We start from the raw sequence: 25,470 nt of genomic DNA, 5'->3' as shown, positions 1-25,470 counted from the left end.
TTTACTCAGTAAGGGTTATTCACACGTGGTCTATTATTTTTATTTCTTTAAGTTTGTTGTTGTTTTTGATTAATAGTCTACTGTCTTTTATACGTATGAAAATTGGCCGATTCCAATCCTTGAGTTTTCTAGTGGTCGCTTTTATGCATTAAGCGTCTTTGTTTTCTTTAATCGAGCATTTTTAAAATTTTTTAAGTTCTTATAGACTTATTAAAACTTTCCTAAAATTTGTTACATTGGCCCCAATTTGGGCCACCATTTTGTTAAATTTTTTACATTCCAATTTCCTATATTATAATTTGTTGAATTCGTCACATCTTTTCTACAACTTTTGTTACATGGGGACGCCAATACCCATGTAGGGTGCCTTTCCTATATTTTCTTTTAGATCTTTTTAATTATTTGATTATCTCTTTTTTATTGCAATATTCTTACCTTAAATATTACAAAAAAATATTGTGTTACCAAGCTTATTAAAATAATTATACAATAATACTATTATTTTTAAAAACTAACAAACTGATCTTTGTTCCGCCTTTGCCTTGACTCTCTGCGGTATTTTGCGTCTACTCCAGCAGTTGGCCTCCATCTTACTAAACAAAAAACTGTCAGTTATATTTAATTTATCATGAGGCTAACAAGTTTATAAGACTATTACTCATTCATGACGGGTAAAACCAAAAGACCAAATGTTACGATAAAATTCATAAGTTGCATACACTTACAATTGCGGATTATAATGTTTGGGGACAGCAACAGAATCAGTATGATTTTCTCCCTAATATACAGGAAGCAGCAAACATCCTTCTTTCTTTTCTACCAGCTAAATTAACCCATTATGATTCGAGTTATTTTTTTTGTAATTTACTAAAGAAACCAATATATTTTTATTAAAAATGTATAATAATGGAGAAATTAACAATTTTTTAACCCAAAACTTATTACCTAACAAAAAAATATGTGTTACATAATTGTAACGCTAGGTCATTACGGTACCGTAACTAAAATAAAATAAATGCTTAAGAAACACAATGAAATTTATATTATAACTAGAATATCTTCATATGAGAAGTACAATTGCAGTCAATACACATGCCGACATCATATTTGCTACACATTGTTCGAGTACTACTGCTACACCCCTCTCCTGCACAGCGGCGTCTTTTGTTGTTAGGTATGGATATTAAAAGGTAATTGTTTTCATCGTACCTTAGATTGTCTGAGATTCTATTAAGAGAGACACTAAATTTAGAAGAACTGGGTCTTCCTCTATGCTTTGAGCAATTGTATATTTTTTAAGATATGACAGAGCAATAAATACACCTTCTGAAATCTAATTGGGAAATCTTGGGGTAGTGGTGCTTGTAGAGTATCCAGCTGTTACTGATACTTACATTTATAATCCATGTGAAGAGACACCATCACCACTTCTTTGAACGGATTCCAATTCTATAAGTAGAAATGTTTTGGTCCATTAAATACATTCCTCCCATATTATTGTTATTTGGCAATGATTTGTCGTCTTGGAATTTGCACATTTTTTTTGCTATATCTACGCACAGTTCCCATAGGCATAGCACCATAAGCTGTAGATGCAGCAGCCACAACATTATTGCCTACCCACTTTAAGAAAACAATACCATGATCGATGTCGATACATAAAGCAAAACTACCACGGTTCAAATTTTTGAATTCTTTTTTTCTCGGTAATGGACAAGTTTTAGGAATTCTGTCATCCCTAAAGGTTCCCTTAATATTATATCCTTTTAATTTCAAGTAGTTAAATACGTTTATATTAGTGAAAAGATTATCCACATAAAAATTATAAGGATATTCTTTATGTGGTATCTGCTCCTGCTGGATTAGATAGAATTAAACATACCTAACTAATAAATAAACTACTGTTTTAAGGATTTTAAAACATTAGGTATAGGTTGGTTTTTCATAGTATAAAGTGAACGTTTAGGTCAGAAACTTTGGAATTCCCTTTAAACTTTAGATTCCGATATTTTAATATTCCGATAAAAACAGCAACAAGGCGCTTTTATCCTTTTATCCGTTTCCTAGAAATACTTATGCACGATTTATCTCGTGGAACAATTGTAGATTTTTTAAGATTTTTTTGAGTTTTAGTAAATATAGTGGTTTCTTTTTCACCAATATTTGTTTTTCTGTTTTCTAGACTGCATCCTTATCATGTAGCTCCACCAAGCTTTACATGAGAGAGCTTTTGATACAAGGCTGGATTACTACAATTGGATGTTAGGTCTACTAAAAGAACAACCGCATATCATGTCAACGATTTTGTGGACAGACGAGGCTACATTTAATAGTGCGGGTGGTATTAATCTGCATAATATGCATTATTGAACTGAACAAAATCTACACTGGATACATGAGGTGCAGGTTCAAGGTAGATGGAGTCTTAATGTTTGGTGTGGTATAGTTGATGGAAAGTTCGTAGGTCCATATTTCTTTGATAGAACTTTAAATGGCAAAACATATTTGGATTTTGTGAAAAATCAGTTGCCTGTTTTATTGGAAGATATTTCCTTACAAACAAGGAGAGATATAATATTACAACATTACGGGTGTCCTGCGCACTTTTCCAGAGGACTTCGAGATTATTTGTATGCAAGTTATCCAAATAAATGGATTGGAAGGGAAAGTATATTTTCATGGGACTTAACATGTCTGGACTTTTATCTGTGGGGAAGATTGAAGGACTAAGTGTACCAAACTCGACCAACCATGCGAGACGACATAAAACAGCGCATTATAAACGTAATAAATAGTATACTAACATGCAATTTGCGCCATTTTGTTACGAATTTAATCCAGTTTTATTATAATTTTTAATAAATAGGTGTTTCCATTAAACATTTTGAAGAAAAACAAATTTTAATTTTTTCTATTCGAAAGTACCCTCTAACTATGACCATTAAAACTAAATGCAATTATTTTATAGTACATGTAAATTATTTCATCCACACTCTATCTATTGACACCAATTTAGTTAAAATCGGTTGATCCAAACCAAAGTTATAGGTATTTATCCACAAATACTTTCCACTCTTCTCCACACTTTTTTTTAAATTAAAAAAAGTACTTGAACAACTTTGTGCAGAATTTAGGCCTCTTTCTAGTTTACTTATTTAACACTTGGTATAATTAAGCATATTTCCCAAAAAACTAGTTTTCAAAGTTTTCTCCACAGTTTCATAGTTTCTGTCTTAACCCCTAGCGGTTAACCCAAAAACTTGAAAGTTATTTCCAGCGGTTTCTCTTGGCCACCATTACTAAGGAATTTTTTCTCCTAAAGTTATAACATGAATAGTTTCTGATATAAAGCCGAGAGATCGGCTTATTGGACCACCCGGTACATATTGGTTACTAAGCAATATTGCAAATAAGGAACGGTAAACAGCATTTGGAAGTCATATCTTTGAACGTGTTGACACCTTCATATACCTTGGCTCATTAGTGACTACTACCAATAAAACAAGCAAAAAATTTAAGACGAATAAACCTTACAAATAGGGCATACTAGGGAATGTAAAAACAATTCCACTCAAGAAATATCCAAAGATAAACTAAAATTGTTATATATAAAACACTGCTGAGGCCGGTCCTCACATACGGGGCGGAAACATGGACAGTAACGCAGAATGAAAGACTTCTGGAAATATTCGAGCGTAAGATACTCAGCCAAATTTTTGGACCTATAAACGATCAAGGGCAGTGGCGTATTGGCGCATAATTTTCAAGCCAATGATGATGATGATGATTTTTTATTTTAAAATATGTATACCTAACTATTTTATTGCAATCCAAGAATCATTATCAGTTTTTATAATTCATTTGGAATAAATACAATACATATTGTAAACATTTTTTTTAATATTGTATTATTGTATTTTTGAAATCCAAAAACTCATCATCATCATTTTGGCTTTACAACCCTGTGTTTGTCCTAGCCTCCCCAAGAATTTTTCTCCAGTCGTCCCTATCCATCGCCTTCCTCCGCCAAGGACGTATTTCCATATTTCTCATGTCTTCATCGATGTTATCTAGGAATCTTGTTCTGGGTCTTCCTCTTCTTCTTTGACCAATAGGTCTATCAAGGAGCGTTTTTCTAACTGGGTCGGTTTGCTCCATCCGCATTACATGGCCTACCCACCTCAGACGTCCTATCTTTATGTGTTTTACGATATCTGGTTCCTGGTATATCCTATAGAGTTCGAAGTTGTATCGTCTTCTCCAGACACCGTTTTCATTTACCGCTCCATAGATGCGCCTTAGTATTTTTCTTTCGAAACATCCTAACATGCTTTCATTGCTTTTTGTTAAAGTCCAGGTTTCTGAACCATATGTTAAGACTGGGCGTATTATTGTTTTGTAGAGTTTTACTTTTGTGTTTCGTGATATAACTGTAGATTTAAAAAGGAGATTAAGCCCAAAATAGCATCTATTAGCCGTGCAAATTCTGCGGTTTATCTCTGCGGTAGTGTCATTTTCAGTATTGACGAGCGTTCCCAGGTATACAAATTCGTTAACTGCTTCGATGACGTCATTTTCTATATCAAGTGGCCGTAGTGTTTGTGGTTGCGTACCTATTTTCATGTATTTTGTTTTATTGGTGTTTATTATTAAACCCATTTTTGTAGCCGCTTCCTTTAATGCTACGTACGCCTCTCGTGCTGCGTTTTCCGTTCTCCCAACAATATTGATATCATCAGCATATGCTAAAATTTGCACAGATTTGTTATATATTGAACCAGTAGTTGTGATTTGTGACGTACGTATTACTTTTTCCAGAGCTAGATTGGATAGTATATAGGAGAGTGGGTCTCCCTGACGTAGCCCGTTATTTGTTTTAAAAGATTCAGAGAGTTTCCCCTGGATTCGTACTTTGCATTCAACTTTTTCAAGGGTTAGTTTGGTTAAACTTACCAACTGATTTGGTACTCCTAGGTCTATCATTGCTCTAAACAATTCTCTTCTACTATTTACAGAGTCGTAGGCTGCCTTGTAGTCTATAAATATGTGGTGCGTATCTACACCGTATTCCAGTGTTTTCTCTAGAATTTGTCTTAGGGTTGAAATCTGATGAATTGTTGATTTACCACCTCTGAAACCAGCCTGGTATTGTCCTATTATTCGCTCTGCATATGGTGCCATACGATGGCATAGTATATTGGAGAATATTTTATACGCTGCATTTAGGAGCGTAATTCCTCGATGGTTAGAGCATTCAAAGATATCTCCCTTTTTGTGTATGGTGCAAAGTATTCCAATATTCCAATCATTGGGAAGGGACTTCTGTATCCATATTTCTTTTATAAGCTGCTGTAGCGCTATTATGATATCGTGGCCACCTTCTTTATATAATTCCGCTGGGAGATTATCTATTCCGGGTGATTTGTTTCTGGCTTGTTTGTTTACAGCGTCTTTAACTTCCAGGATCGTTGGTGGATCCTCCTCCCTCTCGTCTGCTCCGCTTACCTCTCGTCTTCCGGGTTTTCTTCTTCCTCTATATTAAGTATCTGGTTAAAATATTCCGTCCATCGGTTTAGTACGTCTGTTCTTGTTGTTAAGAGATCGCCATTTAAACTTTTACATTGATTTGTGTTTGCCTTAAATTCTTTTCTGTTGATGTTAACTTTCTTATAGAATGTTCTGAATTCTTTCTCTCTGTTGAGGTTTTCTATATATTGAAATTCCCTTTTTAAGTGGTTTAGTTTCTTCATTCTGTGTATTTTCTTTTCTTCTCTTCTCTTTGTCTGGTAATTCTCTATACTTGTTCTAGTTCGGCGGGTAAGCATTTTTTCATAGGCTTCATTTTTTTTCTGTGTTACGTCTTTGCATTCGTCGTCAAATTAGTGATTTTTTCGGGTACAAGTTTCTGTTCCTATTTCATCTTGTGCTGCTGACTCAATATCTTCCCTTATCCTGTTCCAGAATGAGTCTATATCTCTCTGGTCTTCTTCGCCTAGACTTTGATTTCTTAACCTATTGGTAACATTTTCCCAGTACTATTTTGCAACAGTTGCATCTCTCAGCTTCTGTACATTCCATTTCTTTCTATTTATTTCTTTTTCTTTGTTGGAGTTTGAAATTTTAGCCCTTAGTGTTGAGATCACTAAAACAATGGTCTGAGTCTATGTTTGCGCCTCTATAACTTCTGCAGTTTATTATGTCCGTTCCGTGTCTTGAATCTATTAAGATGTGGTCAATCTGACTAGTTGTTCTTAAATCAGGGGAGGTCCAGGTTACCTTGTGTATATTCTTGTGTTCAAAATCGGTGCTAGCGACGGTCATGTTCAGTGCTGCTGCTAAGTTTATCAGTCGTAATCCATTATCGCTACTGATGTTGTGTAGGCTATGCCTTCCTATAGTCGGCATAAAAACATGCTCTCGTCCTATTGTTGCATTCATGTCACCTAGCACTATTTTAATGTCATTTCTGGGGCATCTTCTGTAGGCTTGTTCTAGGTCTTCGAAAAACTGTTCTTTAATGTCTTCTAGTTTGTCGTCGGTCGGGGCATGTGCATTAATTAAACTGTAATTAAGAATTTACCTTTTAAGCGTAAATAGCACATTCCTTGACTGTAGGCTTTAAAATCAATAACTAGGCCTTTTGTTCTTTGGTTTACTATAAATCTCACTCCATCTATGTGTTGGTTTTCATTGCAGCTGTAATATATGGAGTGGGTTCTCTTATCAAGAATGCCTGTTCCCGTCCATCGCATTTCCTGCAGTGCCAAAACATCTACTCTGTACATGTTCACTATGTCTAGTAGAGATGCGAGTGCTCCAGCTCGGTACAGGGTTCGGGTGTTCCATGTTCCTAATCTTAATTCCATTTTTCGTTTGCTTATTGCAACTTATTTAGGTAAATCACAGAATGATTTTATAATCATTGCCTGCCTGCCAGATTAAATTTTGTAACAAAGATTTAGACATTCGATATAAAATAAAAATACGGTTCGACGGATCCGTGTCACTTTAAGTAACAAAATTCTTGCGACGCATTTATTTCAAAAATGATAATTACTAAAGGAAGGATAATATGCAACTTGAATTTTAATGCATATTCATGAATGCATAAAACTCAATAAATATTTTTTATCAGTTTATAATAAAATAAGTAGCGTCTCGGGTCCCTTAGACCCACCTTTCCCGGATAAGGCTTAAGGAGTTCACTAAAAAAGGAAACTACCAAAAAAGAGCAAGTACATCAAACTTTTAATTATAAAATTTGAATTTACGCAGTTCATTGCCAGAATTTAATTTTCTGGGAGTGATCGATAAATAATCAACCTATATGAATAAAATTCCTAGAAACAGTAATTCACGCAATGGGTGATTACTGAAGTATTTAAAAGCGATTGCTAGATCAAATACATTTATTTTAACCTCCCATCTGTAATTTTAGTTACTGTTGACAATTTCGTTTTAAATTCCTCTTTTCTGTTTTTCAATTAGTTAACGAACAACTAATTGGACAAAATTTTAAAAAGCTAAAAAAATAAGTACAATAATCACGTTGTAACTAATTTAAGCATATCTATATTGCTAATTAGGATTTTAATTAAATTTTGCGGGGCATATTAATATAGTAAAATAACTAAAAAAATATATTTATAACTTTGCATGCATCCTGGTTAGCAAATGAGGTGTTAAAGCAAACATAAGATGCCGATTAGTGGTGCATCACTTAGCATTTCACACTAAATTTTTCGACTTTCACCTCATAGTGGTATTACTCGGTAACCTAAGCAACCCTGCGAAGGATAGTTGTATTAAATTCCCCTGGAAAGTCAGGGTAAGTGCAGATAAAAGCAGAAGAAATGGTTTACCTGCTGGAATTAGGGGGCCTGCTACATTACGCAAAAAAAAACAATACAACCTCAGAATTATAACAGTAAAAATATTCTACGACTTAGGCAAAGAAAACGGACTATGAAAATTGAAACATGGAACATACAAGGAATAGTAACAAAACGGACTGAAACATACTGAGAAATTAAAAGGCTAGACATAGATATAAAGGGTTAATATCCTATATCAATATGTATACCATATATACCATATATATATATATATATATATATATATATATATATATATATACATCATACTATCATTTTCGCATCGATACATTATGCTTTTACCATCAATTTAGCATCGACTTGCAAAGTAGCATCTGTATATCGACGCTACTTTACAAGACCTTAATAACTTTTTTCCTGTACTTGTTACAAGAATTTTAACCATCTCATTGATTAGAGTGTTGATACCGTGTTGATATTTTAAAATATCCGCTTTCTCTTTTTATCCCTTACTGAGTTATACAAGTTTATTCCAGAAAATGTTTGAGTCTAAAATGATGGTACAGTGAAAATATTATATATATTTAGTTCAGGGTTTTACCGTTTACTCGCTGCCATTATATACATGAAAATGTATATCCCACTTTCATTATCAATCATTTTAGCATCAGAAATTTGGCATCGCTGTTGAATATAATATTACCCACAATGAAATAGTAAATTTAAGAATATATATATATTCTTTTCATCCACAAATCATTCTGGCATCATGGTTGGTTAAAAGTAACGGGATATGATATATTGCAACTACCTATGGTATCTTCGCTCCAATTGGTCCAGTCGCGACGTACAGCCCCTCAAATGATAGGATTTAACCAATAAAATACAATAAGACAGAAAAATCAAATATAGCAGCATGTCAAAAAGGCCTTAATTATATATCTTCGTTTCTATAAGTCCAATCGTGACGTACAGTATCTCAAATGACAGGATTTCACGAATTGAAAACAATGAAATAAAAAAATTAAATACAGCAACATGTCAAAAGGGCCGTAGTCACGTATCTTCGGTCCTATTAGTCCAATCGTGACGTATAGTACCTCTAATGATAGGATTTAACATAGAGAATACAATGGGATACAAAAATCAAATACAGAACAATGTCAAAAGGGCCTTAGTTGTGTATCTTTAGTTCTATTAGTCCAATCATGACGTACAGTACCTCAAATGAAAGGATTTAACAAATAAAATACAATGAGGTATAAAAATTAAATAAAGTAGCATGTCAAAATGGCCTTAGTTATGTATCTTCGGTCCTATTAGTCCAATCGTGACGTACGATACCTCAAATGATAGAATTTAACTAATAGAATACAATGAGATAGAAATCAAATACAGCAAAATATTAAAAGGGCCTTAGTTACGTATCTTCGTTTTTATTAGCCCAATCGTGACGTACAGTACCTCAAATGATAGGATTTAACCAATCGAATACAATAAGATAGAAAAATAAAATACATCAGTTTATCAAGAGAGCCTTAGTTATGTATCTGCGGTCCTATTAGTCCAATCGTGACGTACAGTACCTCAAATGGTAACATTTAACCAATAGAATACTACGACGTAGAAATCAAATACATCAACACGTCAAAAGGACCTTAGGTATATATCTTTGCTCCTATATATGTTATATCAAAAGAGCCTTAGTTGCGTATCTCAGGTCCTATAGGTCTAATCAGGATATATGGAGCCTAAAATGATAGGATTTAACGAAGATAATACGATAGTGGAGAGAAATTCAACATGGCTGCATCTAATAACATCTTAAACTGGCAGCAATAAAACGAATTTACGCACAGAGGTATGTGGCATATTACGTGACAGAATTTATCAAATACCATACGATTACGTCATACATCTCTTTGCATACGTCCACTTTTAGTTAACTACTTAGTATGTATTCAGTACTTAGCTTTACGGTGTTGAGGCATGGACTCTTAAACAGAAGAATGTTACAAATCTTGAAAGCTTTGAGATGTGGTGCTACTGCCGTATACTAAAAATAAGTTGAGTGGATAAAATTACAAATGAAGGGGTAATACGTAGAATACATAACGATCCAGAAGTTATACTGAATATAAAAAAGAGAAAACTTAAACACTTTGGCCACCTGATAAGTTAGTGATGAGTGAATTATTCAAAACAGCAGTAAATAAAATTAGAATCGCCCTAATGATATCCAATATCCGATAGGAGAGGCACTCAAAGAAGAAAATATGAAAGACTCGAAAAATCTCCAACGTTCACTGTTAAACATATTCCTCCCGTTCACTGCACACATTTACTGCTCCTTGACGCTGTGACGAGAATGAGATAGGATTTAACAAATAAAATGACAGAAAATTAAACAAGACAGTGTGTCAAACGTGGAATGCGTCGTAGAACGTGAAATAGCGTCAAATTATATGATGGCCATAGACGTTTCTTTAATACCCAGCAAACGACTCGCTTTGTAAAGTTACATAGGCGGGATCTGTGCGAGAAAAAGTCGATCATTCGTTTTATAATCCAAAGGGGACCATAAAATATTCAACGTTAAAATGTGACATAATGTAACGTTATGACAAATCTTTTTTCTCCCGCACGGGTGCATGCCTGTGTATAACCTTTAAGTTGATCGTAATACATAACTGCAACAACAAGTACGTTGACGGTTTGGGTTAGTATATACAGTGCATTCCGTACGTTTTTTAAACATGATTAGGAAACTGTTGACTGGAGGCTATTAAAGAAGTTCTTAAAATTTTTGCGGGTCACCCCCTTTTCTGTAAATGGAGTAAATATTGTTATCCGTTTAATTTTTTCCCCAGTTGAATAATTCCTGCTGGTATTTGGTCTAAGCTTACTTCTTTTCCCCATTTAAGCTGTTTCATAGCTAATTCTACTTCCTCTTTATAGTACCCTGTTCACCTGGCAATTTCGGACTATTTCATCTCTTATAACATAAAACAGTTGTTTCAGATATCTTTATCGCGTTACCTTTTTTTATGCATGAATATGCTGCCGTTTTCATCTTTTACTATTTCATATGGAGCTACACGATTAACAATTCCAAATCAAGAAAACACAAGTAACACTCCGAATTATATTATAAAACTAATAGTCGAAAAATGAAGAGCAAGAGTTAGATGACCAAGAAGCCGAAATCTTAATGACGAACACAAATATAATCGACTAATCAGACAATTACGATCAGCGCTACATGACGCACGCAATGCCACATTTGAACACTACATTAGTACATTGTCTAAAGAAGATCATTCAGTATGGATACCAACAAAAACACTTAAAGAGACCTGAACAACACAACCCACAAATTAAGAAAGATGACGTTAGTTGAGGAAGATCAGACCAGGAAAAAATGTCAACATTTTCAGAATACCAGATGATAATAATCAAGCAATAGAACACTGAAAACTTTTGTTTTTAACTGTGCGCCCGTCGTGAATGACATACCATTTTTTAAATAACACTTAATATTGCACTTTTTTAGTGTATTTATTTCATGTTTCAAGATAATTCTTTTAGGAGTATATTTATTTATAACATACGGTCTTATGGTCTTATTACGGCTTTCAGATTATACGACATAAATGTATCTTGTACCGCACTGCTAATTAAGAATTATGTTTGTAATGCGATAAGAGGTCCGGATATACGAGACACCAGTGACTCATGCCGCACTGATAAAAATCCGACAGGAATCTGCATTTCTATAAAAAAAATAGATTAATTTGTTTTGTGTATTAATTTAGTTTAGGTCGAACAAGAGTTGCAGTAAAAGATTTTTTTAAATATAGAGTGTAAACCATATTTCCAATGCTTTATCAAAGAGAACCAGTTTATAATATTCTGGACGACGTAATAACACCTTATTTTAGAATATTGGTCGATGAATTGAAATCATTGTTCAAGAAACGAATTATTCATGGACAGATGTTTTACTCTAAAAACATGTAAAAATAAAATCTCGATTAAAAAAGTTGCAACCAGTTACTCTCGATGAAATTTAACCCCATTATTGATTTTACGAGTGATAAAATGGGTCGACAAAAGACCAGTTTTAGTCCTTGCAACATTTAAACATAATAGTTGTATCTTGGTTTAATCAAATAAAAAGAAAAATTATACACAAGTACTAAAACCACAAATTATTCTCGATTATAACTTGGTGAAAAAGAGTGTTGATTTTAGTGATCAAGTGGCTTCTTACCAAAGCCCAATACGCAAAATTCTGAAGTGGTACCGGAAAGTGGCAATGGAATTAATATTTAATACCGCAGTAGTCAATGCTTATTTGCTAAATAATAGAAAACGTAAAAAAAGCGACAACCTATCCTTGAGTTCAGACTGGAGTTCGCGAAGGCGTTTACAAATAAAGAAATGTTGTAACCCTCATGACCAGTTACATCCAAAAATACCATCTAAGGCAAAGCGATGTAGATAATACAAAGAGAAGAAAGTGTACAAGATGTTACAAAGTTTTAAGAAGAAGCATGACTAGTAGAAAGGCCGATAGAAAAGTTAAAAAAGTTAAAACATACTCTGAAGAATGTGATGGCAAAACTGAAATATATCTAGTGTGCTTCAATGAAGCACATTAAAAAACAATTTTACTTATATGTTGCCGAGAGGGGGCATTTGGGCCTGTAGGACCCATCGCCGGCTCTTCGGGCTTCTTCCTATCCCCGGAACTGGATCGGGTATTCACCATCTTTGGTTTGTCGCTGGTAGAAAGGTTAAATACTACCGCTGTTATAAATAACAGTTCCAGTGACAAATATCTGTTATAGGTAACGGTTCCAAGGAACAGTTACAAAGTAACAGAGCAAAAATGGAAAACAGATAGGTAAAAATGATCTAAGTATTCCTTGACTTACGGAAGGAATAACTTAGTAAACAATTAAATTAAATGGTATAAAAATATAATGCAAAGAAAAAAAATGTTTCTAAGTGTTTCTTGACTTACGGAAGAAACAACTTAGGACAGAAATATAGATAAATGAAATATGTGAATGTGAGAGTAAAATATGAAAATATTTCTAAGTGTTTCTTGACTTACGGAAGAAACGACTTAGAGTAGAAAAATAAAATACTCAAAATATAAAACGAGAAATGCAAAAGTGAAACAGATTATAGAAATATGTCTAAGTGTTTCTTGACTTACGGAAGAAACAACTTAGAACAGAAAATAAACAAGAGAATCAAATATAGTAAAATAAATGCACAAATATTTATAAGTGTTTCTTGACTTACGGAAGAAACGACTTATAATAGAAAATAAGAAAAATCAAATATAGAAAAGATGTGAAAATATTGCTAAGTGTTTCTTGACTTACGGAAGAAACAACTTAGCATAAAATAGAAAATGAAAGAAACAAATGTATTAAGTATTTTCTTAACTTAAGAAAGAAAATATCTTAGATAAAATATCGGAAATAATAATGCGATATGAAAATATTTCTAAGGGTTCTTTTGACTTACCGGAAAAGAACGACTTAGACACACAATAAAATAACAAGTCAGATATCAGAGAAATACTTCTAAGAGCTCTTTGACTTATCGAAAAGAACTACTTAGATACAAAGTACAAAATCAAATATATAAAATAGAAAAAGCAAGATAAATATTTCTAAGTGTTCTTAACTTACGGAAGAACAACTTAGACACAAAATACAAGAAAAATAAACAATCAAAATATTCAAATAAAATATCAAACAATCAGTACATGAACAAATATAGATTAATATAATATTCTAACCTGAAAAGGTCTGAATATACAATAATGCTAAAATAAAAAAAAATGGTATATAGGAAATCAGAAATAAAACAATAACTTAGTTGGAACAATAATAGCACCGACTAGGTCTACAGTAGAAGAGGCAAGCTCGACTGACCGATGAGAGAAAATCTACCTGCTTTTATGTAAAACAAATCCTTTGTTTTACGTAGCGAAAGTGGAATTTCCCTGCATCGAATCAATTAGAAATTTGGATTTGGCCAACCTTGGAATTCCCAAGTATTTTAACCGATATCCAAATTCCTTGATGCGTCGAGGACATCCCCCCTCCTCTGAAAGACCTAACGGTGCTAAGAAAATTTATTAAAACAATAGAAAAATACAATTTAAGAATCAAAAAAAATACAATAATAAAATTTTTACCCTAAAAGAATATAATGTAAAAGACTTAAGATAAAAAAAAACTAAGATATTGTACTTAAGATATTTGAACTTAATTGTATATGGTCCAGTAGGCCCAGGTGGTCCAGGTGTGCCGGGTGGCTCGTCTGCTTCCGTCAGGGCTACTTTATTCACCCTGAGGAGGTCCTACGACGTCGTGAAGATATAAGGCTACTCAATTCACCTTGATATCTCCATGTGTCGTAATGGGACCTTATCCTTGTTCATCTTTGGCGGTCGGCTGCGCTGTGGTTCCTTCATCCCGTCCGTCCGGAGGGGTGAGGGTCCTATGGTCAGCATCGTCGACCATCGTGAACTCTTGGAGGAGATTCTCTTCAATCTCGCTCCTGGGTACGTCTTCGGAGGTTTGCTGCTCGCGTCTCCGAAGTCGTTTCTTTCTCTTGTGTGTCCGGTGACTTCTCCGGATTTCCTCTCGGAGTGGTATGTCGACCGGACCGTCGAGGATGGAGTCGGTGTCCTCCTCCTCGTCGCCGTGCTCCATTGTCTCTATCAGTAGAAGGCATTCGGCGTCTGGCATGTCATCTGCTGTCAGGCTAGGTTCTTCCTCCTCGTCGACGTCCTCCATCGTCTCTAGTAATGGAACGCCGTAGGCTGCTTCTTCTTCTTCTTCGGGTGTGCCTGTACTGATGTCCGCTGTTTCGGTTTCTTCAGTGGTCGGCTGGCGTGAACGGTTGTCTAATATTTCATTGTCCTCTTGGGTTGACTGCTCTGCTTGTTGGGATGGGGTTTGATGGAATTCCAGCTGTTGTGGTTTGGCTTGCCTTTCTGCTGGGGTCGCCCAGTAGATGGTGGTTCGGCAGGCAGTACCAGCGTGTAGACATTTTCGGGGTATGTCTACATTGGCCTCTTCCTGCTCCAACCAAGGCATCCCTAACACAACGTCGTGGTTCAAATCCTCCATAACCATGCAGTTTACAGTCGTGTCCAGAGTGTCAATGTTCATATTGACTGCAGCAGTCCCTAGGGTGCGGGATGTGCTGCCCGTGCATGCCAGCTGAACCAGTCCTGGTCCTCGTTGCAGGTCCCGTCTCTGGATCAACCTCTGGTGAACGAAGTTCCCGGAGGCACCGGTGTCGACCAAAATCTTCACTTGCTGCCCGTTGATCCTTCCATAGAGTTGGGGGAGGCCTGCTGTCGAGGGTTGTACCTGAATAGGATTCAGTTGGGGCACCATCTTCACAACAGGGTTCAGTTGGCGCCCCGATTGGCGTTTCCCTGGTTCTGTGGGGTTGGAGGTGGTGGTTGGTCCATTGATGGCATCCTGTACTGTCCGCTGGGGTTCCTCCATTCGTCTATCGCCTCAGGGTGTCGTGGAGCGTTATCCTGACGTAGGGGACGGTACGGCTGTTGAGGTTGTTGCTGGGGTTTGTTCAGAGCGGTATTCCGGCGGGTGTCTGCTTCCATTCCCTGGGCGATCGTTAGGAGGTCTTCTTCTGTCTTCGGGATGTTCAGCCGTAGGCAGATCGAGATATCTGGTCGCAGTTGATTCACAATTGTGATGCATCTCTGGTCTTCAGGGGTGTACGGGTCGAGACGTCTGAACAGGGCTGCTTTACCGTTGATAAAGTCCTCCGTGGGTTCATCCTTCCGTTGATGCTCTCCATGAAGTTTTGACGTCAAGGCTGAAATCACGGCAGGGTCGTTGTATTTCCTTAGGAGACGGTCTCGGAATGTGTCGTACGGCAGGTCCGTGTGTGTAAACTTCTGGGCCCATTTCTTCGCATCGCCGTGGAGTGAGTTGTCGATGAGATAGTCTATCCAGTTGTCCTCGTCTACGTCATATTTGGTTAGGAAATTCTCAGCTTTGGTTAGGAAGTTGAGAGGGTTTTCAGTGTCCCGGCCTGAGAATTGAGGGGGCTTCATATATGTGATCTTGGGCTTCGGTGGCTCAGGTTGAGGCATCTGGGGTGTAGTGCCTTGAGTAGTGGATAGGGCCGTCATCGCTTGCATTAGGGCAGAGATGAAGTCAGCTGTAGAAGGCTGGCTTGAAGACGGTCCTGGGGTCGTGAGTTCGGGTTTTGTTTGTTGGGCGCCATGTTGCCGAGAGGGGGCATTTGGGCCTGTAGGACCCATCGCCGGCTCTTCGGGCTTCTTCCTATCCCCGGAACTGGATCGGGTATTCACCATCTTTGGTTTGTCGCTGGTAGAAAGGTTAAATACTACCGCTGTTATAAATAACAGTTCCAGTGACAAATATCTGTTATAGGTAACGGTTCCAAGGAACAGTTACAAAGTAACAGAGCAAAAATGGAAAACAGATAGGTAAAAATGATCTAAGTATTCCTTGACTTACGGAAGGAATAACTTAGTAAACAATTAAATTAAATGGTATAAAAATATAATGCAAAGAAAAAAAATGTTTCTAAGTGTTTCTTGACTTACGGAAGAAACAACTTAGGACAGAAATATAGATAAATGAAATATGTGAATGTGAGAGTAAAATATGAAAATATTTCTAAGTGTTTCTTGACTTACGGAAGAAACGACTTAGAGTAGAAAAATAAAATACTCAAAATATAAAACGAGAAATGCAAAAGTGAAACAGATTATAGAAATATGTCTAAGTGTTTCTTGACTTACGGAAGAAACAACTTAGAACAGAAAATAAACAAGAGAATCAAATATAGTAAAATAAATGCACAAATATTTATAAGTGTTTCTTGACTTACGGAAGAAACGACTTATAATAGAAAATAAGAAAAATCAAATATAGAAAAGATGTGAAAATATTGCTAAGTGTTTCTTGACTTACGGAAGAAACAACTTAGCATAAAATAGAAAATGAAAGAAACAAATGTATTAAGTATTTTCTTAACTTAAGAAAGAAAATATCTTAGATAAAATATCGGAAATAATAATGCGATATGAAAATATTTCTAAGGGTTCTTTTGACTTACCGGAAAAGAACGACTTAGACACACAATAAAATAACAAGTCAGATATCAGAGAAATACTTCTAAGAGCTCTTTGACTTATCGAAAAGAACTACTTAGATACAAAGTACAAAATCAAATATATAAAATAGAAAAAGCAAGATAAATATTTCTAAGTGTTCTTAACTTACGGAAGAACAACTTAGACACAAAATACAAGAAAAATAAACAATCAAAATATTCAAATAAAATATCAAACAATCAGTACATGAACAAATATAGATTAATATAATATTCTAACCTGAAAAGGTCTGAATATACAATAATGCTAAAATAAAAAAAAATGGTATATAGGAAATCAGAAATAAAACAATAACTTAGTTGGAACAATAATAGCACCGACTAGGTCTACAGTAGAAGAGGCAAGCTCGACTGACCGATGAGAGAAAATCTACCTGCTTTTATGTAAAACAAATCCTTTGTTTTACGTAGCGAAAGTGGAATTTCCCTGCATCGAATCAATTAGAAATTTGGATTTGGCCAACCTTGGAATTCCCAAGTATTTTAACCGATATCCAAATTCCTTGATGCGTCGAGGACATATACAGGAACTATTATTGAGTAAAAACGTATTGTGGCTCAAGTGGCCTTATAGTATTGGAAGTCGTAAGTTGATAGTTTCCAGTAGAACGTTTTTATTGTTAATTACCTCCGTAAAAGTGAGTTATAGTATTTATAAAGAAATGGATGTAAATAATATGCCTTCGACATCTAAAAAAGGTAGATGTGAACATAAACGTAGATTGACCACTGCTGAATTACAATCATTGTTAGAAGCATCGGGCGAGGACGATGTGGATTAAATGAATGGTGGAAGTGACTGACAAAATACTTGCACAAAGTCGTTCAGAAAAATCGAGGATTGCGTTTTGGAAAGAGACAACACAAACAGAATTTAAGACTTTTCTCGAGCTTAAGTTCCATATGGGGACAATTAAAATGAACCGTCTGCATGACTACTGGAAAAGTATAGGTAACTATAATAGTTAGACTATTGACTAGTTAGACTTGACTAGACAATTGTTCATAGCCCATATGAAGAAATAACCTAATCCTCACTTGTCAAAGAAACTAAAAAAACGTTAAGTGGTCTTAAAAACTAAAAAGTCCCCTATTCAAACTGGTTTTTAATAAAAAATTTAATAATATGTTAAAAGTTTTTTTAATATACCCTAAAACTGAAAGCGCAAATAATCGATTGCAAGTTACAAAATACTTATAGTCAAACCTAATTAAAGACCACTGTATGAACATATGGCAAGACTACTGGAAAGATTCAGGAACCAAACTATATGAGATTTATCCCCTTGTGAAGACCATCTTAAATAATCCATCCAATAGAAGGGATCAAGTAATAATTAACCGACTAAGAATTGGACACACTGCACTGACCCATAGATTCTTAATCAACAAAGAACCTTCTCCAACCTGCAGAAACTGTTCTCTCCCATTGACGGTGAAGCATATTCTGACTGACTGCCAGTACCACGAAGAAACAAGAAGAAAATATGGAATCTCAGATGACATCAAAACCACTTTAACCATAAACAATGACCATGTAATAAATTATTTAAAAGATTTACGTTTATATACATCTATTTAATGTAAATAAAATGAACTTTTGTGTACGTTACTCCACTAATAACCCTTCGTGGTTGATGTAGATTATATGTTTTTTCTAAATAACAAAAAAAAAAAAAAACTTATAGTCATACGAGTTTGGACAAGTACAGTTGTTTAAATAATTGCTTTCTGTGATAAACAAATTGAATAAATTGTAAAATATTTTTTGATCTGCTTGATATTTAGCACACTTTAATAACTCATCAATTGCCATGATTTCAAGTAGCTATATTATCTGTCGTTAGTCACAAAACAAAGTTATTAACATTTATAAATTACTACAAACATATAATATCTTAGAGTTTATGGTTTTTTGGAATTATCTCAATTATTTATGTATTTAAATTTGGTATTTCTCTACATAGAAAACTTTTTATGGTCTACAACTTTTATTTAAATTATTTTTCTTTAGAATGTATACAAAACGTTTTATAAGCAAAATTTTTTATTTTGCCTTTTAAGATTGTTTAAGAAAACAAAGCAAAATCAACTGTACGTCTTTTTCAAAATTACATTTTTAATTAACTAATATTTAACGATACGATTTCCAATATTTAACCTTGTTTATTGTACAAATTATGTAAAAATGTGTATACACATTTTGTACAAAAAACGTTTTTTCAGAACGATTTCCTGAATTGAAATCAAAATGTTAAACATTAAATAATTAAAAATGTGATTCTCATCCCAATCACAACCAATATTTTTGACCTAATCCCATAAAAATCTAATATTTATCTTAAACTATTCACTGATAGCTTCGATTAAACAGCTTGGAAATATGTAAAATATTCCTCTACACAACTCTCTGGGAAAAAATATCTAAATTGAATAAATATAACAACTGAACATTGATATAAAAAAACTAGTTGGTTGACCCCAGCCGGTCGGCAGGTAGTTTCAATGTCTGCATTTGAACTTGACCCAAAACCGATCGATATTTTTATGTTTTCAAATATTATTTAAGTATTAACACTGGCAACATCTATTGGCTTTAAAATGATATCAAATACAGTAATTTTACCTCCCAATGTTAAAATGATGGTTTGATGTAAAAAATTTAATTTATAAAAAAATCGGATTATTGAAAAACCGACAACGGTGCCAAGCCTACAAAGGTGCACTAAACGAACATACACGACTTATAAATAGAAAATGATAGCATTTCTTGGTGATGCTAAATGACTGCAACATGAAAAGAGCTTAAAACGATAGTGGGATGTATATATATATATATATATATATATATATATATATATATATATATATATATATATATATATATATATATATATGTATATATATATATATATATATATATATATATATATATATATATATATATATATGTTTATATATATATATCTATATATATATATATATATATATATATATATATATATATATACTAGGTTAAATAAGTAATTATTTCCATTTTGAAAATATATCTCGATAATGAAACACTTTTATAGTCAAAAATATAAACTTAACTATATAATGTATAATAAGTTACTGTCAAACTAGTCAAACACAAACAAAGCAACAACTCATATAGCATATAGAATTCCCCGTCAAACTATTCATACAACAAGAGTGACTTACGGTATACACCGTAACTTGATTACTTTATAAATTAAACATACGTGCAACAAAGACCTTTAAAAGCTTTAACTCCTTTAAAAACCATATTAATCGTCAAATATATAGAAACTAAATATTTGACATAGGAAGCAACAGTGTTACTGCCATTTTCACGCTAAAATAATACACGTAAGTTAAAGCACAACTTTTTTTAACGCAGTATTAGCGAAGTTATTGAGAATTAACCTTCCAGTGGTCGCACGTGTGTGTTAGATACGCGATTAATAGACTTAATATAACATCTATTACCAACACTACGCTGCGATCGGGTGCTTTTGGCTATTCCTACTTCATTACTAAAGCAACCTTCCAGTGCACAAATAACCTGTCAAGGGATAGTACGTTGCTGAGAATTTTGCATTTGTATTTCAGATATAGTCACGTAAGTGGGTAAGTTTTTATAACATCTGTTTTTTTTGTTATAGTTACATTATTATTTATTATATATTAAATTGATAACATATTACTATTTCATGCATTTTTAAGGTTCTATACTCTACGTTGGAAATTTGTATGGGAGTGAATCTGTGAAATCATTACATATGTAGGATAATGAGTAAGAGAGAGACAGAAGAGATATTTTCTCTCTCTTCCTCTCTCGAATATAAAAATGTTCCTTTTATTGTTGCTTCTAATAAGACAGAAAAGATTTATTTTTCACGTTGAGAACGGCTATGAATAACTGTTCTGATGAGACTTATTAAGTCGAAATACGTATCAACAGATACATAGACGCTTTGTACGTGAAATCAAATCTTTGCTGTCTTTTTCATAATATATATATATATATATATATATATATATATATACATATAATATATATATAATAAAATATTTATTAATATTTTTTATGTGATATGTTTTGTATTATTTATTAAATGTTCATAATTATATTAGTCTTTTGTGTTTCAAAATAATAATCTCAATAAATCACTGTATGACCCAGAACTGTCAATTTTGAAATGCGTTTGTGTCATGTCCTCGGTAGTATAGTAGTCAGTATCCCGGCCTGTCACGCGAGAGACCGGGGTTCGATTCCCAGTCGGGGAGGACTTTTTGAAGTTATACTTCTATACGCGCGCTTCACGTTGGAAATTTGTATGGGAGTGAATCTGTGAAATCATTACGTATGTAAGATAATGAGTAAGAGAGAGACAGAAGATATATTTTCTCTCTCTTCCTCTCTCGAATATAAAAATGTTCCTTTTGTATATATAATTTAATATTATATATATTATATAAAGATATATATACATATAATATTATACATAAAATAAAATATTTATTAATATTATTATTTATGTGATATGTTTTGTATTATTTATTAAATGTTCATAATTATATTAGTCTTTTGTATTTCAAAATAATAATTTCAATAAATCACTGTATGATCCAGAACTGTCAATTTTGAAATACATTTGTGTGATGTCCTTGGTAGTATAGTAGTCAGTATCCCCGCCTGTCACGCGGGAGACGGGGTTCGATTCCCAGTCGGGGAGGAATTTTTTATTAATATTATTACATTATTGTCATTTTTAAATACTTATGGATATTGCATTTCAATTTGTATTGTATTATTATATGGAATTATGTTGCACTGTATTGTAGTGTATTTTTTTTATGTATATTATTGTCATTTTTAAATACTTATGAATATTGCAGTTTAATTTGTATTTTATTATTATATTAATAACAAAATAAACAATGAATTTTACTGCAGAGTATGTGTAAAAAAATTTTTGCACTCAACTCCTTTCATACATATATGAAAATAAAAATATACATTTTCATCAAAATATTTATTCAGTCCTTTATTGTTATAGTGTATTTTTATGTATGAGAGAGTAATAAAACAATAAATTATGTATGCAAATCCCTAAACTGTTGATACGGGTGACTCAATGAAAAACAGATATTTGTCAACAAGTTTACAGAAGTATATAGGAAAACAATTTTAAATTGAGTATGACCACCAGGTATAAAGGTTGGAGCAGAATAGAATACAATAGTTGTGAGGATTACTAATCCCTAAATAAGGTTGCCAGTGTCGGAGTGATGGAGGTTAACAGGTACTAATGAATTTGCAAGAAATGTAAGATGTTTATTTTATTGGTTATATATAACCAATAAAAGTTTAATAAGTACCTACCTAATTGCAAAATAACGTTTAATTCTTTAGATAAAATAAAACGTTTTATTTTATCTATTTGCAAAATAAAGTTTAATTCTTTGCCTATTTGCAAAATAAAGTTTAATTCTTTAGATAAAATAAAACGTTTTATTTTATCTGAAATGAGTGCATTCCACGAAGTAAGGGTTTCAACAATCAAACATTTAATTCTTTAATTCCAGGAATCTACGACAGTAATTGACTAGATAATTACCTTCTAAACTTATTCCACAGAAAATGTGATAGTGGGTTTTTCCATTTTGTATATAGGAAGGTCCAAGTGGCGTATTCAAAATTCTTAACAGTTCACTAAAAGTAGGTACTTCAGTTGCAAGGTGCAGTTTATTGTGTATACTAGTGTTATGGAAAATTTGGAAATGCCGTGTAAACGCCGAAAAATTGGTCCTCTAACAGGTAATGAAAAAACATTAATATCTAATTGTTTTAAATCATTTACAGACAAACGTTTATGTGAAAGTGTTGATGAGACCGTTGAGTTAGTTAGCAGTACACTTGGTATTGGGAAATCTACGATTTACAGAGTTATTAAAGAAGAGAAATGTGGTTGTTTTCAAATGCCACGTAATGCTCCAGGGAAACCAAAATTTCAAATAGAATATCATTTTAAAGAAGGACTTCGACGGAAAGTGCATGAATTCTTCTTTAGACAAGAATTTCCAACATTGGATAAAGTTCGTGTCTCAGTTCGAGATGATAAGGATTACCCAGAAATAAGTCGAAGTACGTTATGGAAACTTTTAAAAGAAATAGGCTTCCGCTGGAAAAAGAATCCCAGAAAGTCTATTTTATTAGAAAGAAGCGATATTGTCATATGGAGAAGACATTTTCTAAGAACCATAAAGGAAATGAGAAACCAAAAAATAAAAATATTTTATCTTGATGAAACATGGATCAACGAGGGTCATACAGCAAATAAATTTTGGCAGGATAAAACTGTTACAAGTCAAAGGCACGCTTTTGTAAATAACTTATCTACTGGTTTAAACCCACCATCAGGAAAGGGACGCAGGCTGATAATAGTACACATTGGCAGTTCAGACGGTTTTGTTGAAGGTGGTTTATTAACTTTTGAATCAACTCGGACCGGTGACTACCATGAAGACATGAACGCTGATGTCTTTCAAGAATGGTTCGAACAAATGATAGATCTTCTTCCTAAGAACTGTGTAATAGTAATGGATAGTGCAAATTCTCACTCCAGACTTATAGAAGGACTGCCCACAACCAAGTGGTTAAAAAAAGACTTGCAGAATTGGCTGAGTTTAAAAAATATTACGTACCATCCCGGATCTATAAGAAAGGAACTTTATTCGTTGTGTGCCCTTCATAAAGAAAAATTTAAAAAATACGAAATTGATGAAATTGACAAAAATCGTGGAATGACAGTACTTAGATTCCCACCATATCATTGTGAATTAAACCCGATTGAACTGGTATGGGCACAAATAAAGAGTGAAGTTTCAAGAAAAAATACCACTTTTAAAATTCATTATGTTAAACAGTTGTTTTTGGATGCCGTAAATAATGTAAAACCTGAAAACTGGGAAAAGGCAGTAAATCACACTATTAAAGAAGAGGAAAAAATGTGGAAGCTGGATAATATTACTGATAAAATGATCGAGCCAGTTATTATAAATCTTGGTTCTGAAAGTTCATCTTCTGAATCTGATTTGGATTTGTAACAAGTGGCTGTAAGTTTTATATTAATATTTTTATTCATCTATTTAACATACCTTAGACGGTTTTAAAAATTTTTTTTCTCTTTTGTAATTTCTAAAAATTAAAAAAAATGTGAATTTTTTAAAACCCTTTTTAATGTAGGCCAGTCAGTTCTAATATAGTGTGTGATAAAAGAGGTCACTTTTGTTTACATACACATAACACTTTATAACACTGAAATAATTCATTTATTTTTTACAATTATTCAAAGTAATTTTTCAATTAATCTTGAGCACGCCCATGGAGTGGTCGGAGCTACCAGTTAAAATTATGCTAATTACTCTCTCGTTCATAAAAATAAACTATAGTAAGTTTTTATTAATTCTGTTTCTCTTTCTGCTATGTCTTAACTATAGAATTACGTATGTAATGATTGTGCAGATTGACTCCCAAATAAATTTGTAACAACGAATGCGTGTATAGAAGTGTAACTTCCACCGGCAGTCCCACTGGACTGCCACACCCGTTTTTTTATTAATATTATTACATTGTAAATTAAACTGTAAGTAGAAAAGTTATGTATATTATTGCCATTTTTAAATACTTATGAATATTGCATTTTAATTTGTATTGTATTATTATATTGAATTATGTTGCACTGTATTGTAGTGTATTTTTTTATGTATATTATTGTCATTTTTAAATACTTATGAATATTGTATTTTAACTTGTATTGTATTATTATATTGAATTATGTTGCAGTGTATTGTATTTTTATATTAATAACAAAATACACAATGAATTTTACTGCAGAGTATGCGTAAAAAAATTTTTGCATTCAACTCCTTTCATACATATATGAAAATAAAAATATACATTTTCATCAAAATATTGATTCAATTCTTCATTTACTATACTCCTATTACAGGTCAAATGTTGTTTATTAATTGTTAGTAAGTTGTTATTAATTCTGTTTCTCTTTCTGCTATGTCTTACCTATAGCATTACATATGTAATGATTGTGCAGATTGACTCCCAAATAAATTTGTAACGGCGAATGCGTGTATAGAAGTGTAACTTCTACCCGCAGTCCCACCGGACTGCTACACCCGTTTTTTGTGTTGAAAACTTTCTACGTTGGTATAAGAGATCTATATCTCTCATATACACGCGACCATTTGTGGCAATTAGTTCCATTTTGTTTATTTTATTATAGAAATGGCGGATAAGAAGAAGATTTTTAATCTCAATGATCCCACTGATATAGAAGCTGTTACAAATTTGATGTTTGCTGAGTCGGATGACGATGTACGTATGAATGATAAC

Source organism: Diabrotica undecimpunctata, chromosome 5 (assembly GCF_040954645.1).
Source record: "Diabrotica undecimpunctata isolate CICGRU chromosome 5, icDiaUnde3, whole genome shotgun sequence".
Lineage (NCBI taxonomy): Eukaryota > Metazoa > Arthropoda > Insecta > Coleoptera > Chrysomelidae > Diabrotica > Diabrotica undecimpunctata.
This window is presented reverse-complemented; position numbering follows the sequence as displayed.